The sequence below is a fragment of the Solanum lycopersicum genome, chromosome 5 (genome assembly GCF_036512215.1).
Source record: "Solanum lycopersicum chromosome 5, SLM_r2.1".
NCBI classification, from domain to species: Eukaryota; Viridiplantae; Streptophyta; class Magnoliopsida; order Solanales; family Solanaceae; genus Solanum; species Solanum lycopersicum.
Window position 1 is genome coordinate 25,660,275 of NC_090804.1, and position 14,217 is coordinate 25,674,491.

Sequence of the window (14,217 nt, forward strand, 5' to 3'; positions counted from 1 at the left end):
CAAAGGATCGATCAGCCATGCTCGTCTCTGTCATTCTCATGAAGATCTCTCATTTCCCAGCTAGTTTCAGGTTTACCTGTTCCTTTCCTCAATAATTATTCTTCAGTTTTTCTTTTACTTCTTACACATTCTCCTCTCCATTTCTGTTGATTGTTTCTGTTGCATTACAATGGTAAAGGTTACTAATCTAGAGGTAACTAAGGGAATTGAAATAGGAAGTATGTTATACCTGCATCTAAGGGTGGCAGCGGAATCGGTATTTACCGGTTACCGGTCCGGTCCGTCCCGGTCCGGTTCGGTACCAGTTAGTACCGGTATGGATCGGTTCTTTTCGGTTACGAGACAGGTACCGGGACGGAAATCGGTATTTCCCGGTTCCGGAAATTACCTGTCTGATTCGATCCGGTCCGGTTAATTTTATTTATTTTTTAAAATATATTCGTTAATAGCCGTTGGGTAAGGGCTAGTGCCCCCCCCCCCCCCCCCCCCCCCATGGCTATTGGAGTAAAATTTCAGCCAATAGAAGCCCTACTCCACGCCAAACTTTTTTAATACCCTAAAGTTATAAAAATTACACTTTAACTCATTTTTTTACTAATAAATACCCCTAAATTTCATTCTTTTAAATCACAAAATCATGTATTCATCTTCTACTCTCTCAACTCTCTACTCTCTAATCTCTAATTCTATAATATAAAATATCTTTAAAATCTACTATATTAAGAATAAATACAGATAATTATACACATGTTGATGATACGGTTTTTAATTTTGATAATAATTCAGAATTAGATCCTTATCATGAACATTTACAACGTCGCTTTGGTAATTTTGATGAGGATTTGCCTAGTGATAATGATAATGATAATGATAATGATAATGATATTGATAATTGTACAGATACGCCTACTTTTGATGATGATGATGATGAAACTGAGCCACCTACGGGTACTAATACTCCCAGTCCCGCTTCCTTTCGTTGTCCAACCCCTGTTTCCCCAGTACATCCTAGGCCTAAGGTAGAACGTGTTAAAAAATCGGTTGTTTGGCAATTTATGACACAAAACGAAGATAAAACACAAGTTATTTGTAATAAATGTATACATAGATTGAATCATAAAACTGTTGGCAAATCTGACGGGACGGGACTTTTGAGTAGTCATTTAATGTCTTGTTGTAAAAATGAATTTTTGCATGCTAAAGCGGTGCGGAAGCTAAAAAAAAGGTACCCCCCTTCCTGAAAATGTAGGAGTAGGCGGCTCTAACATGGTACAAACACAATTAAATCCGTCTAATGTTTTTGGCTCTAGTTTACCACTTTCATATAGTAGAGAAAAAGATCTCGAAGAACTAGCTAAAATGGTATGTGTTATGGGTTTGCAATTTAGTTTTGCTGAAAATTTCGATTTTATACATTATATTCAAATTGTATATAATCCAAATTTTTAAGGTTTTGCTAGAAATACAATAAAAAAAGGTTGTATTTGATTATCATGCGCAACATTTTCAATATCTTCGTTGTTTATTTTATTATAATACTTGTAAAATAGCTATTACTTTTGATATGGGTCGTAGTGTAAACGGTAACGATTATTTGACTGTTACTGCACATTGGATTGATGAAAATTGGTATATGCAAAAAAGAATTTTAGGTTATAAATGTTGTGAAATGCAAAAAACCGGTAGTTATATTGCTCAAACTATTTTAGATATTTTACAAAGTTATGGAATATGTGACAAAATAAGTAGTATAACCTTAGATAATGCTTCAAGTAATAATGTTGTTGTTGAATATTTAAAACCTACACTTTGTCCTTTCTATGGTGATAATTATCATATTAGGTGTAGTGCACATATATATAATTTGATGATAAGAGATGGTGTACATATGTATGATAACGGATGTACGAAAGTTGAAAATGCATGTCATTTTATATTTAAATGTCAAGTTAAGTCTAGGCGTAAAGATTTTCAATATCGCTGTTTTGAAAATAATCTTCCACCTAGAAAAATTCCAAAAACAGTGGCTACTAGATGGAATACTTTATATGAAATGCTTGTAGTCGCTTATGAATATCGAATACCCTTACAAATGGTTTGGAATGCTTATAATTCTGATATGACATATAGACTAGATGATAATGATTGACATGATATAAATGAACTTATAGATTACTTTTAAAAAAATTACTTAACTACAAAAAGAATATATGTACTTTATAATGCATCAATTTGTACTGTTTTGCCTGATATTTGTATGATTTCTTCTAAATTATATAAATTTAAAAATAAACCAAGATTTCAACAAACCATTCAAAAAATGATTCTAAAATTTAAAAAATATTATATTCCTATTCCTCAAATTTCTTTAACTGCATGTTTGTTAAACCCTAAGTATAAAGACTTAAATGCATCAAGAATGGTTGAAAAAATGTATTCTAACTTAGATATTAATGAAATATTAGAAGAAATTCCTAGTTGTCAACAAGTTAAAGATAGCACAAAAATTGAAGCTAGAAAATTGTATGATTTATATAATTCTAATATAAATTTATCAAGTGAAAATGAACCTGAAAGCTCTAGGGTTAGATTTGATGAAAATAATATTGATGATTATTTACAAGATTATCTTGAACTTTCTTACGATATTAGAAATGATTTTGATGCCTATATTAAACAAAGTACAGAACCTACTGAAGATATTCTCCAATGGTGGAAAAATCGCGGCAAAGGATTTCTAAAATAAGTACCGATGGCTCGAGATATATTAGCAATGCAAGCGTCGTCGGTAGCTTCGAAAGGCGTCTTTAGTGCAGCAAGGTTTCAACTTGGAGAACATAGGCATTCACTAGCAGCCGACAACTTGGAGATATCGATATTATTTTGAGATTAAATTAATGCCGAGAGAAGAAATTTGGGTCGTGAACCACTACAGACCAAATTTCAAGATGAGGTTGATGAAGTAATGCAGGATTACAGTGACGACGGGATAGAAGCAATGGAAGATCTTTCTATTCAAACAATTCCCGAACATGTTATTAAAGAAATGTTAAATGATTTACGAAGAGATTTATATGGTGGCACCAACTATTAGTAAAAGTATGATAATTCGAGATTAAATTCAAACAAAACCCTTCCTAGAAGGTGCCTGTGTAGATTAAATCTTTTAATACTCTACTAATATTTTTGTAAATGTAATTGTAATATCAAATAAATATTAATAAAAATATAGGCAATTTGCCTTAATTTGTATTTTAATATTGTTGTATTAAATTTAATTTTTAATATAGTCAATTTTTAATTTTATAACTTTAAAGTTTAAATTTAAAAATTTCAAACTTTAAGAGTTTGAAATTTAAATTTTATAACTTTAAAATTTTCAAACTTTAAAAATTTGAATTTAAAAATTTCAAACTTTAAGAGTTTGAAATTTAAATTTTATAACTTTAAAATTTTCAAACTTTAAAAGTTTGAATTTAAAATTTTAAAGTTTGAAACTTTAAAAGTTTGAAAATTTAAAAGTTTGAAAATTTTAAATTAAAACTTTAAAGTTTGAATTTAAAAATTTCAAACTTTAAGAGTTTGAAATTTAAATTTTATAACTTTAAAGTTTGAAATTTTTTGATTTTTTTTAACTTTTAAAGTTTGAAATTTAAATTTTTAATTGCTTAATTATTATAATAAAAATTGTATTCAATTAAAAAAATTAAATCTTTAACTTTTTTATTTTTTTTAATTACCGGTCCGGTCCGGTCCGATATACAACCGGTTCCCTTCCGGACGGGGACGAAACAGTACAATTTTTACCGGTTTCTCGGACCGGTCCGGTACCGGTTCCAGAACGTTATCGATTGCACAGTATAGGTTCCAGTAATTACCGGATCGATTCTCCCGATTCCGGTACCGCTGCCACACTTACCTGCATCCATTAGATAATCCAGGTGCACCTCTTGTACCAATTATTTTTTATGAAATTGGTTATCAATCCTGGAGAAGTGGCATCATCAGGTCTTGGTTAGTAAAGAATATTGGGTTTCATCAATGAAGATTCTAAGAAACCACTTTCTATAGGCCCAGACTACAAATAGTGGGAGAGGTGTGACAATATGGTTACATCATGGATCCTGAACTCTCTGACAAAGAAATTGTTGATAGTGTACCATACGTAGACATTGCTTTGGAGTTGTAGACTTTTAGAGGATCGTTATGATCAAACCAATGGTGCCAAGTTGTATCAAATTCAAAAGGAGATCAATGATCTCATTTAGGATGTTATAGATATCATAGCTTACTACACCAAGATGAAGAAACTTTAGGAAGAACTGAGTATTTATGTATCAAGAACCACTGCAGTTATGCATGTAGTTATGGAGCAAAATATATGATGCACAAGGTTAAACAAGATAGACGTTTGATTCAATTTCTTATAGGTCTTAATGAGGTCTACACATCAATCAGAGGGAACATATTGATGATGAATCCACTACCAATTGTGGCATAAGCTTTTGTCATGTATTACAGGAAGAAAAACAAAGAGAGTTTAAATAAAACAACCAATCGTTTGTTAAGCCCAACTCTCTTGTTGCTAGTTCTTCTCGCACCTCATCTTATAATACTTTGGGTACTTCAAAAGGTCAGAATTTCCAGAAAAATTACTACTCTACTTCTCTTAATCATAGAGGTAGACCATACTATGAACACTGTAAGAGATCAGACCATATTAAGGAGAAGTGTTATCAGTTACATGGATATCCACAGAACAATAATCTATCTCAGAGATCTCAGTCTCATGGACAACAAGGTTATAATCATTCCAGAAACAACAACAATATGGGAACTCTAGTTCCAATCAGTCATACAGAAATAATAACAAAGGGAACGGTGTGGCAACTAATTCAGTAGGGTTGTCATGTGACTCTACTATGGAACAAGGGTGTGGCACTGGGAGTCAAATCAATAATCAGGACATTGGCATCTCAAAGGAACAATATGGATAACTTGCCTACCTATTTCAACAATTCCAGGCAGAAAATTCAAGCACCATGCAGACAACAAATCGTGTTGTGAACTTTGAATGTATTATTGCATGCACTTCTTCTATAGTTTGAAAAAACTTTCATGTGAATGTTATAAGGACAAAACTGACTTGTGGATCCTACAGTCAGGTGTATCACACCATATGACATTTAACAAAGTTCACTTTACCAATATTTTACCATTACCTGAACCTATGTTAGTTAGATTACCTAATGGATATAACATTAAGGTCACAGAGGTTGGAAATGTGCAATTAACTTCACATAACACACTCTATAATGTCTTATTCATTCCCTCTTCAAGTACAACTTGATCTCAATCAGTTCTCTAGCTTTACATCTTAAATATGTTGTTTATTTCTCTAACACATCTTGTCTGTTGCAGGACCTTCACTGAAGAGGCCTCTGGAAATTGATAGGGCTCATCATGATCTATATCTCCTTTGCTCAGTCTGTCTACAAAAGATTAAGCATTACTTCATTTGAAAATTCTACCACATATCTTTCACTTCATAGAACTGATAGGTTGCATGGTTAATGTACTTCTCATTCCTGTTCACTTCATCAAAATGTAATAAACAGTTTATCTGTCAATAAAAACAACATTGTTTCTGTTGATAGTAATGTTGTTATCACTGGTGATGCTACAAATTTGTTGTGGCATCATAGACTTAGTCATGTACCTTTTGTCAAAATGAAGAGTATATCCTCAATACATGTGGTTTTCTCACATAAACAACCTTTCCTTTGCCATATTTGTCCCATGGCAAGGCAAACAAGACTACCATTTCAACAAAGCACTCATAATAGCACTGCCATGTTTTACTTAGTCCATGTTGATTTATGGGAGCCATACCAAACACCCACACATGACAACTTTAGATTTTTCCTTACCTTAGTGGATGATTTCAGTAGGTCCTCTTGGAAACATTTATTCAGTCATAAAAGCAATGGCCTACATGTTATTGAAACCTTCACAAATATGGTTGAAAATCAATTCAAAACTACATTAAAGTGATTAGATCAAATAATGGGCTTGAATTCACCAACATTGATCCTATCCAATTCTTTCAGTCCAAAGGCATTAATCACCAAAAATCTTGTCCATACACACCTCAATAAAATGGTGTGATAGAAAGAAAATAAACGTACATTCTTGAAATAGCCAGAGTATTCATTTTTCAATCACAACTCCCTACAAAATATTGAGGAGAGTGCATTCTAACTGTCACTTATATCATTAATAGACTCCCTTCTACACCTCTAAATAAAAAATGTCCATATGAAGTGTTGTATGGGTTGAAGCCCTTTTACTCAAATTTAAGAAGTTTTGGTTGTCTGTGCTACCCAACTATCCCTAAAACCCAATGATCCAAATCTGAACCTAGAGCATCGCCACATGTTTTTGTAAGATATCTATTTTGTATGAAAGGGTACAAGGTCATGAGTCTAGCCACAATGAAGTTGTATGTCTCCAGATATGTCATTTTTCATGAAACAATTTTCCCTTTTGCAATGAAAAAAGATCCTACTCACTTCCCTTCTTTTACTATCCATGTTCACTGCCTTGTTGATCAGTCTGCATATGCCACTTCTGATTTATCATTTGATTCTACTGTCCAGTATGATCCTGATATATCCAGTGAAACAAATCCTTTTTTATCTCCTAACCTTTCTATTCCACAACATCATCTCTCTCCCAGCAAGCAACAGCTCTCCCGACCCTTCTAGTCCACCACATCATCCCTCTCCCAACAACACCTCAACAATACCCTTTCAACAAGTTCATCAACCTGATATAACAAATAGGAAGCCTCAATTGCCCACATACTTGTCAGACTATGTTCACTCTATGCCTGTCTCACAACCCACAGAAAACCACACACCAACTCCTACCACATTAATTGCTTGTTTTACCCTCAAACACCAAATATCCCCTGCAGAATTGGAACCTAATAGTCAAGTGTTTGCTTTAAATATTACTCATGATTTTGAGCCATCTAGCTATGTAAAAGTTGTTCTTGATCCTGCATGGCAAACATCCATGACTCAGGAATTTGTTGCTTTGCATTATAATAATACTTGGTCCGTTATGCCTTTGCCAATTGGTAAGAAAGCTATTGGTTGTAGATTGGTTTATAAAATCAAACACAAGGATGATGGTAGTGTGTAAAGATACAAAGCAAGGCTAGTGGCTAAAGGGTATAATCAACATCTTGGCATAGACTATTCAGAAACATTCTCACCAGTTGATAAAATGACAACTGTAACAACTTTGATTTCCATTGCTGCAAAGAAACAGTTGAATATCTACAAGCTTGATGTTAATAATACTTTCCTCCATGGAGATCTAAATGAGGAAGTATACATGGATGTCCCTCCAGGTCTGGTTAATCCATATACAAGGCTGGTTTGTAAGCTCAACAAGTCCTTATATGGTCTGAAACAAGCAAGCAGACAGTTGTATGAAAAGTTAATTGCAGCTTTGAGTTCAAGGGGTTATACTCACTCATTATATGACTATTCATTGTTCAACAAGAATAAGGGCTTTTCTACTATTTTTTCTAGGTGCTTATGTGGATGATATTATACTTACAGGAACTGATTCTAAAGTAATTGTTAATCTCAAAATTTTTCTCCATGATCAGTTCAGGATCAAAGACCTTGGGAGATTGCACTATTTTTGGGGTTTAGAAGTATTATATAAGGATAATTGAGTCATGATATCTCAAAGGAAATTTGTACAGGACCTTCTCAAGGACTTCCATTGTGATAATCTAACTCCTATGGCTTCTCCTCTTAGATCCTAATGCGAAGCTTAAAGCTCATGAAGGCAGATCATTGAGTGATCCTACCTTGTATAGAAAGTTGGTAGGGAAGCTAAATTTCCTCACTCATACCAGACTTGATATTGCCTATGGAGTTCAACATTTAATTCAATATATGCAAGATCCCAATCTCATCTTCAAGTTGCCTTCCACATGTTGAGGTATCTCAAAAATGATCCTACCTTGGGCATCTTCTCCTGTTTTTGAAGTTCAAGCTTTTTGTGACTCCGACTGGGCATCATGCTTTGATTCTCGAAAATCTGTTAGTGGTTACATTGTCTTGCTCAGAAACAAACCAATCAATTGTAAATCTAAGAAATAGTAAACTATTTCCTTATCCTCTACAGAAGTTGAGTACTGATTATTATGAAAGGTTGTTGGAGAACTGGTTTGGCTGCATAGATTGTTCACTAAGCTAGTTGTTCCTCCCATTGGTCCTTTCCCACTATATTGTGATAGTCAGGCTGTACTTCACAGAGCCAAGAGTCCAGTTTTTCATGAGAGAACCAAATACATAGAAGTCAATTACCATTTTGTTAGATCCAAGCTTCATGAAGGATTAATTTCACTGCATCACATTACCAGTGTTGATCAATTGGCCGACATCCTCATGAAGGCTCTCATAGGGATCAACATTATGCTTTGATGGACAAGTTGGATGTGTTTACCTCACCTCCAACTTGAGGGAGTGTTGAGATTAATAAGTTTATGCATAATTATTTAGTTGTCTTAAACAGTGTTAGTTTCAAAAAGTTAGTTAGTTAACCGTAAAGTTAGTTAGTTAACAACTTTTGTAGTTAGTTAACTTTCCATTAGTCAGCTGTTATAGATGATTAAAGCTCAATTTTCATACTGTATATATATATATATATCTCATTGTATGTAGTTCTTCTTCGATTTTCATATTTTTATAAATGAGAAATGTGTCTTCTCAATTGGTTCTCTTTCAACTCTGTTCTAGAATCCACCATTAATGGTGGTTCACTGCTTTTGCTCTAAGTTTTGATATGTTTTTTATAATAATATTTGAATACTCATTCTTCACCCGTATTTTTATGATTAGTATAGATTAAATTCTTAGATTTGATAGATAATAACAAACATATTACTTCCACTTGGTTTTTTGTTATTATTTTTTCAATTATTCATTTAATTATTTTTAAATAAAAACATATATAGATGATTTTACATTTCAATATTTTTGTGGTTAAATTTAATCATCTTTACTTACAAATGTATATTGTTGTTTATCTCCCTTTTTAGGTTATTTCGTATGATGAGGATATAGATGGGCTTAATTTTTTTTAAAAAAAGAGAGAATTTATATAGTCAGTTCTACTTGTTTGTGATCGACTCATGATTGTTGTTATTGTTACTTTGTTTAAAATGTTTTCCCCTTAAAATTAGTACACATAATTATAAGCGTGACATACCTAACTAACTTTTATTTAAATCGACTAGTATTTACATGTAATGCTAAGCAATTCATCATAAATGAAGTGCCTTCTTAACTTTAATTAATATCAGTTTGATCTTTTGATAGTGAGCTATGTATTTAGTAAGAAAAAAATTTAATATCATGTATTTAGATTTGAAAATGATACATTTTTAATAGGTTATGGACATGTCCATTGAAAGATATTATTCTTAATGACATGTATTAAATATATGCAAAAGTTGCATTATTATATGAATGAGCAAAAAGTGTATATACCCATGCACATTACGTGTTACTCTATTTACAGATTATCACTCAAGTTCCGAATCAGCATCTTTGTTTTTTTCTTCTTTCTTATTTTTCCATTTTTCCTTTTAATTACCTTTTAAAAATTATAATAGAAAAAGTGAGACAAGATTTGGTCATGCCATTTAAGCAACTCATCCACCTATACACCTTGCCAAGTGGGAACCCATGTGGACACATGAAATAGTGCTTGCCCTACAAAGCTCCAAGTATTTACATGCAACAACATGTAGACTATTAAATCGAACTCAGCACTAAAACATGTGTGGTGACACAGTGATAGAATTGCTTTACTTTTAATTAGAGGTCGAGTTTTAAGTATGGAGAAAATTTTATTGGAAATAACATCTTAAAATAAAAATATTTGTTACGAATTTAATCGAAACTCTATCGTGACCTTCAAACACCGAATAAGAAGCCCAAGAAAATGAAAAAAAAAATTACAATACTAATTAATCTACTATGCAAATTATGATGAATGGTGACATTATTTTAATCTACTATGCAAATTATGATGAATGGTGATATTCTTTCATTCAACAAATTTATATTTGACAAAATGTCACTAAGAGCCTCAACAATTTATTTCTATTGTTGACTAAGGTGTCCATAAATTTCGAAAATCTAAAGAAGTACCCAATTTTTTTTGTCAAGAAAAGGAGATACTTCCTCATATTAAATTTATCTTTCGTACTTTTTTTTAATCCATTTAAAAAATAAAATCTTTTTTTATACGGAAAATGGCATTTACACGCGTGTACAAAAAAGATGCATAGACGATTTTGTTTATATGTAATAACCATCCAAACAAGCTGTTATTTATTTGGTAGTTTAATAAACATTAAATGTTAAGAAATACATACAGATTTATCTAAAGTTTGATTAGATTTGAGGCAGTGACGGAGTTAGGATTTTCAATAAGGAGTTTAAAATTCGTAGAAATAGACACACAAAATAGCCGAAGAGGGTTCGACATCTATTATATATAAATAAAATATTATTTTAACAATATATAAATAATATAATTTTATGTCGAAAGAAAACTCTCTTGTACTAAGATAGATCCGCCTCTGATATGAGGTACCTTATAACGTAATTATAAATTGCATGACGATTATTGATTATTTATTCTTCTTTAATTTTTTCCAATACATGATTCCAAATGACACTCCTCACATTTAGACAAATAATGATTATTATGTTGATTTTTGGTTTTAATTCGTCCTTTTGATGTTTTTACAAATAAAGTTTGTAATATAAAATAAATACAATAATATTTTAACCATCCGATATAGGAAAAGCATAATTTGCCTACGACAGGTTAGCAATGTGTGACACTAAATATTAGTCAAGTGGTGAAAATAAAAATTAAAAATACTAGTAAAACTAACAAAAAACGTTGCTTTTTAAAAAAATATATATGAAAAAACAAGATGAAAACACATGTGTGATGGAAGCCAAATCCGTATAAAAATAATAGGAGGAGACTCGAAGAACTTCTCAATCAAAATGAGATTGCATCCGGGAACAACACTAACTGTGTTTTTATTTGTTTTATGTGATAAATGAATCAACACACGATATCCAAGCTGAGGTGCCATGATTTATGTTAGTTGCATATGATATATTACTGATGATGAGACTAGAAGTGGAGTTAATTATAAGTTGGAAGTTTGGAGACAAATCCTGAAATCTAAAGGGTTCAAATTGAGTAAGACCGAAACAAAATACTTAGATTGCAAGTTCAGTGTTACAATTTGTAAGATAGGTGTGCAAGTGAGACTTGATTTACAAGTCATTCTTAATAGAACAAGGCCTTTGATCCAAGAAAATGAAGAGATCCATGAGGATATCACACATCATATTTGTGCAGGATAGATGAAACGGAGACTCGCCTTCTGATAAAAAAGTTGCACCAAAGTTAGTGTTGGACATGAAATACCAAAAATTAAATTAAATCAAAATTTTTGGTAATTCGATATTCAGTTATTGGGTATTCGATATGATATTGGTAATTTTGTATTCGATTATTGGGTATATTCGGTATGGTATTCAAGAGTAAGATTTTAGGATTCTGGTATTTGATTTTGGGTTTGGTATGAGAAATTAGTACCATTTGATGTTTGGTATTTTTCAAATACCAAAGTATTTACTTAATTGAAAATAATGTATCAACATGTTCATTACTCATTAGTACAAGTCCAAAGAAGAAAGCTAAAGAATGAACAAAACAACCAAAATACATGTCTTTTAGTTGTATCAATTTATTTTTCTTGATTTTTTCTTGCCTATTTGGGTAAAAACGGTTTACCAAATGGATACACCATATTTACCCATATTATAATAGAAATCTTGTTAAAAGCTTTAAAAATAAAAATAAAAAATAATTTATCACTTCACTCCACCCTCTACGAGCCCCCTCTCCCCCATTATCTAAAAAAAATGTAAAAATAAAATAAAAATATTTCCACCCAACCCCTACAAGCCCCCCCCCCCCCCCCCCCAACCTCCCAAACACACACCATCCCCCAAAAAAGTAACAAAATCTTAAATATTTTCATTAATTCTTTTAAAAGTTACCACCCACCCCCTATCAGTCCCCCTACCCCCTATCAACCCCCTTTCAAAATAAAACAAAATATTAAGTTTTTTCATTAACTTTTTTTAAGTTAAAAATTAAGAAAATTTAGCAATTCAACCCCCCCCCCCCCCCACACCCCACACACCTTATCCAAAAAAAAACTTCACTAGAAAAAGTAAAATTCTTTTTTTAAAAAAAAAAATCCCCCCCCCCCACACCCCATCCCAAAAAAAAATTAACATTTTTTTAAAGTTTTTTTAAAAAATTTACCACCCCGTACTCCTCTACACCCCATCCAATTTTTTTTAAAAAAAGTATTTTTAAAAAATTACCAACCCACCCGCTATCCCCCCTATCCCAAATTAAATGTAAAACAAAAATTCATTTTTTTTTAAAAAAAAAAAAACTTTTTTACTACCAAACCTTTTATCAATTTTTCTTTGTTTACTTTTATCCATTTAACTACCCACTTTCAAATGGATAATATGGGTATTACTCGCTTTTTCACCCATAATATGAATGGATACCCATATTATTTACCCATTTTGCCACCCCCTATACTTGAGTTTTGACTCGCTTGTCGACAAGCTTAGGCTTGGTGAAAGCATGGGAGCACTACGTATGTCGTAGTATTAGCCTTATGCATGTAATATCTTTTAGTTATATTATTAATGTTGGTATTCTTTTTTCATAGATGCTCCGTATTGACATATCTTTCTTCATTCTCGTATTTTTTTCATAAATAATTTGATTTGCTGCATTTAAGTCGAATGTCTTTCAGAAATGATTTCTTTATCTCTTCAAAGAAGAGATATGATTTTGCGTTCATTTTACCATATTCAGACCCTACTTTATATAATGGACAACTTTCACATATAACAAATAAAAAATTCATATTTGTATGTTATAGCAAAGTTTGCATAATTGCGCTCCATATCAAACATAGAAACTATATAATTCGCTATACATATACAGTTGAAGCAAATTGTATAAAACGAAGTGTATAAAACAAGAAAGAGAAAGACACTTGGGCAGAGAACTGTATAAAAATGAAGTGTATAAAATGAATTGTAATATTATAAGTGTATAGAATGATTATATACAATTTGAATTTGTATAAAATGAGAAAGAGAGAAAGACAAAAGACACTTGACAAGGAATATACAATTGAATCGAATTGTATAAAATGAGAAAGAGAGAAATTAGATACAATACAATTTGAAAATTGTATAAAACAAAAAAGAGAGAAAGACAAAATAAACTGGGCAGGGGAGTATTTTTATTGTATAATTATAAGTGTGTAGGACGAAAATATATGTACTTGCATGTGTATATACAATTTTCTCACGCTTTATACAAACAGAAACACAATTTATACCTTTCGCTTCTGTTTGTATAAGTGAGAAAGGCGAGGATGACGAGCGAGATTTGGGAGAGTGGCGAGCGAGATTTTGAAGAGGGGAGAGAGGGGAACAAAAATATATGTATTTATACAATTTTCTCTGCTTTATACAATTAGAAACAATTTTTATACACTTGTATTTGTGTAAAAAGTGAGGACGCGAACGAGAGATTGGAGGAGAGTGGTGAGTGAGATATTTAGAAGAGAGGCGCCTGAAAATTTATTGCAAACGTTTGCTTTGAAGCACAATTAAATCAAACCCTATCTACTCCATTTATTTTAAGTTATTAGTTTGCTATTATATATAATTTTCCCTTATATAATTATGGTAAGTATGTTGTTATTGTTGCAAATAAATAATGAAATGTCCAAGAAAGCCTTTTAAACTTATGTTCTAATAATTGCAATTACATCTTAAATTACATATATCATTATGATTCAAATCTTAGCAAGTGCAATTCACATTTTCCCCCCCTTCTCTATAGTAAAAGGGCCCCACCTTTCCCTAAAAAAAAGAAAAGGTTCCACTATTCCACATAGGTGAGTTCTCCCTCTCTGTTTTATATATATACTAAAAAAAAAAAATGAATGAAATTTGATATTCAAAAATCAAAACCCTTCTCCAC

General features: G+C 31.8%; 1 long non-coding RNA gene across 1 annotated transcript; it reads left to right on the forward strand.

Moving 5' to 3' along the window:
* Window positions 1–3,258, forward strand: LOC138348549 (uncharacterized). Its single transcript, XR_011221234.1, has 2 exons — window positions 1–70; window positions 901–3,258. It is a non-coding gene; the product is annotated as an uncharacterized lncRNA (long non-coding RNA).
* Window positions 3,259–14,217: the final 10,959 nt, after the last annotated feature.